The sequence below is a fragment of the Diadema antillarum genome, unplaced genomic scaffold, assembly GCF_040938485.1.
Source record: "Diadema antillarum isolate AM-2024a unplaced genomic scaffold, OU_Dant_1.0 seq00000565_RagTag, whole genome shotgun sequence".
Lineage (NCBI taxonomy): Eukaryota > Metazoa > Echinodermata > Echinoidea > Diadematoida > Diadematidae > Diadema > Diadema antillarum.
The window spans coordinates 2,121,913-2,127,071 of record NW_027271504.1 but is presented as its reverse complement, the minus strand read 5'-3'; positions in this window follow the sequence as shown (position 1 = coordinate 2,127,071).

Sequence of the window (5,159 nt, the reverse complement as noted above, 5' to 3'; positions counted from 1 at the left end):
CAGAGATGAGTGCTGTACATGTATTATGTACGCACATCACCAAAGGATCCTACACACACCACCACCGCATTGCATAAGCATTATCAATAGTCTACGTGGTTTAGTGGGCACGAACTTTAATTTTGGCACTAGCGCCCGCATGGGGTTATTGCAACATCACGTTGCAGAATAATCTTACACTTTCTTTGACATAGCAAAAACACTACAGTATTGACGCAGCTCGGAGTATCATTAGTCTTCCTAAAATAATGAAAATCATGTTTAAGTCGATAATTCAGCAACTACTTGCCCTTTCCCTCTCAAAAGTCATCTATGACTGGGAAACTGCATTGATTTGATGGGAGGAGAGGACTCTTTTTTTTAAGACCTTGTATAACTAGCTCTGCCTCTGTAGAGGTCCCACACAACATTCCATGTATAGGCCCAACTTCTCGTCTCACCTCCCTGCATAAATTTAACCTGCGTCAATTTTGTAAATAGCATACAAAACAATGTACATGTCCCCACGAGGGGTTTCTGTTGTGAATGAGTTCTGAAATGAATTGAAATTGAATTGAAAAAATTGAATTGAAATTATTAGCATAAAGCTCTACATGCAGAGCAATCATAGACTTGTTAATGTGAGGTACAGACACGATTGTATCGATAGCACAACAATGTCAACATGATAAGGGATTAGAAATTTAAAAAAATCACCAAACTTTACAAGTTTTATAAAATTTCCTCTAACTGTCCTCCATTTTTGGTTACAAATGAAAAGTTGAAACAGAAATAAATTGTTGATAGATCTGCAAGGCTGGTGAATTTAGAATTCTGCTGTTTACAAAATTTACAAAAATATTAGTGGGTAAATACTGTGGCGCGGTGATTGAGTCGAGTGATCCACGTCATGCAAGCTAGATATCGTTATTATTTACTTTATGTCACCATTGCAAAGTATACGCATGTTCAATTGTTTTCTCATTCATGACTATGTGTATATTATACAAATATTTGTTTGAAATCTTATGAATTGTATACTTCTTACAAATTGTCAAATAATATGAATTGTCAAATAGGCCCCGAACTATACAATAATTATTATGTACTCCTCCCCCCCCCCTTTTTTTTTTTTTTTTTTTTTTGCTGGATGGAAATAAAGTATAACTGAATTGAAATGAACTGAAAATTCTTCCATGTGCTCTGCTGCTGAGTTAAGTGCATCCGGTGTATACGACAAATTGATATGACTAAATTGTGTGTGTCATCTGCGTAGCAGAATATACTCCAGGAAACTTAATCATGGACATTTAGTCCATGGGCCAGGCCAGATATTGGTACCACCTGAGGTGGCAATACCTTTTTGGTGTCATTTTGTTTGTCGGGCATAGATATGCTTATCAAGCTATGATAGCATTTCAAAATGAGTAGCTTAGTCATAATAAATGAATCATGTTTTAAACCAAGTTGGTCTCGTTGTTATATCCCTGTACATCTGAATCGAGACCAACCGCTATACAAAGAAGAGCACTGTCTTCTGAACTTTGAACTTTGAACTTTATTGAGAATAACACCTTTTGGCCCCGTGGGGGCATTTAAAGGCTTAAACGTACATATACAAACAATGTAAACATACACTGTAGTATCATACTATTTGCGATATAGAACATATTTACAAATAGTGTACTACATGTATATACAGTTGTCAGCCGTCACTCAATCTGTGAATCAAGGCTTACTTGGCAGTAAGCAAAATTAATTACTTAGTTACTTAAAGGGAAGGTTCAGCAGTGGGGTAGAGGGAGGTCTAAACTTTAAAAAAGAATGATTTATGATATCAAACAAAGACAATTATCAATTTTTAATACTTTGTATTAAATTTTGGTTGTATTCAACAATTATTTGAATAGAATTAATTCTGATACAACATAAATATTAAACCAAAATGTGAAACTTAAAATTTTTTGTATGTGGCCGCTGCATTTTGTTCAAATTCAAAAAAAAAAAAATGATTGTTAGATACATTAAAGGCAGTATCTTTTCCAGGATGCCTGACATGCAGGTATGGTGTCTCAGACATGTAAAAAGCCACATGAAAACACTAAATGCATTTTCAAATGTCTGGGTGTTTTATGAATATATTTGAGGTAAATGGATCGATTATAAATTAATCGATTAACAAATTTTTCATCACTTTTGAATTGTAAGTTCTCTAAAGACTAAGACAAAAATGCAAATAGGTTCTAAAGTAACAAAATTACATTTTAATCGTAGTATACAATAACAAAGGGTTTTTTAAAACAGTTGAAAGCTTCGATTATGTTCCACTATTGAACCATCCCTTCAAGTCGGAACCGGATAAATAGTAATGGTGCATAAGACATTATAGTTTCTAAGTAAAACAGTAATATAAAGAGTCATGGAATTAGGAGGGGGAAATGCATTCTACGGGAAGGGAAAGGGGAGAGATGGGTATGGGGGGAGCTAAAATGGTGGCTTAGAGGACTTCCACCATAATAGCATAATATTATGTTCACAGGTGTTCTGTTGTAAACGCAGTGCGCTTAGTCTTTATTTAAGGCAGCGAAGGGAATATCCAAGGGTTATGATGTCTACAGCGCTTAGTCTAATATTCAAGACGGCGAAGGGAATATCCAAAGCTTATAATACAGTGTACATCCCTTTATCTAAAAACAACAACAACAACAACAAAGCAATTCCTCGTGAATTTTACGGTATTTTTCAATTATTTATCATTTTCCGGTAAAAACGCTACGGTGAAAACGCTAATACCACCCCAATGTCGCTTTATTTCCATCCAACAATGAAAGATTATGCAAAAACAATGTACCGGTACACTACAATACATTATAATTGATAATGTTGTAAATGAACAGAGTGATTTTTGTTTAAAACTGATGTATTTGTTGAGAGGGTGGTATAAAAACAGTATAGATAATCCCTTTTATTAGAAACTTTAGATATGATAACGGTTCATTGTTCTAGATAAAGACTAAGCGCACCGCGTGACAGCTGTGGACATCATAACCCTTTGGATATTCCATTCGCTGCCTTCAATAAAGACTAAGCGCACCGCATTTACAACAGAACACCTGCGGACATACAGAAGGCAGTGCTCGTCTTTGTATAGCGGCTAGTTTCGATTCAGAAGTATAGGGATATACAAACGAGACCAAATTGGTTAAAATTCATTTATTATGACTAAGTTATCATTTGGAAATGCTATCATAGCTTGATAAGCGTATCTATGTCCGACAAACAACATGATACCAAAAAGGCTTTGCCACCTCAGGTGGTACCAATAACCCATTTTTCGGGTCTTGGCCCATAATGGACTAATTAGGCGTTTTCACATCAGCCCGATGTTTTGAAATAGCGCGCTATTTTCTGACTTGGGAAATTAAAAAATATCTCGAGCTTGGATTTTTATCGGGCTGATGTGAAAACGCCTATAAGCTTATCCGTGTACAGAGGGAGATGGACAACCGACTAAGGGCGCAATTGAGACCTTTGTTGGCCTCCAAAGGGCAATCAGAAGCGATTTCATCGATTCCGACTTATAGGCGTTTTCACATTAGCCCGATGTTTCGAAATACCGCGCTATTTTCTGATTTGGGAAATTTTCCCGATAGCGAAATTTGTATAGCGCGCTATTTGATAATGTGAACACAAATTAACGCGCTAACTGTATCGCTCTGATCGAGAAAATTTCTCGAGTCCAACTCGGGAAATTTCTGAAATAGCGGGATAGTAGCGCGCTATTTGACACTAGGCGTTTTCACATCAGCCCGATAAAAATCCAAGCTCGAGATATTTTCCAATTTCCCAAGTCAGAAAATAGCGCGCTATTTCTAAACATCGGGCTGATGTGAAAACGCCCTAAGCCCGAAGAGAATTAGCCCGCATTTTTTTCGAGCTAATTCGACAGCTGAGTATGTGCAAACAGCATCTGTAATGGGTGTGCCCTCTCAAAAATTCCTCATGATTTGTGTGCAGTTTGCCTCGATCGATCGGGTCACACACGCTAGGCATGATGATGGGATGCATCGCGCTAATTTCTCGAGTCGTTTTCACAAGGCGTTTTTACATCAGCCCGATAAAAATCCAAGCTCGAGATAATTTTCTTATATTTCCCAAGTCAGAAAAATAGCGCGCTATTTCGAAACATCGGGTTGACGTGAAAGCGCCTAGGGCGTTTTCACATCAGCCCGATGTTTCGAAATTAGCGCTAGGCGTTTTCACATCAGCCCGATGTTTCAAAATAGCGCGTTATTTTTCTGACTTGGGACATTAAAAAATATCTTGAGCTTGGATTTTTGCATGGAAATTGGGAATTGTGAAAGTTCGACTCCAGTTGGAGGCACCAGACGCAACAGAGGATGCTGACTACAAACATCATAGTCAACGTGATGATCATCAGAAGGAAGTGCACTTTAATAGGGGAATCTTGAGGACAGTGTCGAGGGTAGTGACATCAGAAGTACTTGGTGGGGACTTCTGCTTCCTTCTTTTTAAGGCCATTTTCACAGTCACAACATAACTTGACACTGTCACTGCTCAAAATGATTTGGTGAAGACGAGTGTGTGTCAGCTGAGATCAGTCACGTGATTGCCGCAGTATCGCTTTGCATAATTATTATGTTGGGCATTCGCTGCTCATTCGCTTTGTCCGCTCAGCATCCGTTGGATTGACTGTACGCATTCGATTTCATTAGTTGCTTTATCCGATCGTAACACGGTTAGCATAAGCGAACGTTCGAAAACCACATTTTGCTTGCGTATTCGAGCGTATCTGGACTTTGCCAAATTTTGCCCATCCGCTATAGACATCCGCTGATTTATACGCTATATATACGTGTGACAAGGCCAAATGTTTAACAAAAAAACGTTGGAATGCACCTTCCTCTCGACTCAGCATATAAATTTGTGCATGCTTGTGTGATCAAATTGTGACTAACAAAAGACATGGTGAGGGAACTTTTTGGGGGCGTCCATTCGCCCTCCACGGGTGAATGCTCGCCAGCCAGACAGAGCTGAAGAAGCTTGACTCGGACGAGTCACGAAACTGTTCTCTCCGTGATTTTCACAAGTAAGGCCAGTCGAACAGATTTAATTTACACGCTTTTATACACGTGAAGACAAGTTGATATCAACGCAGA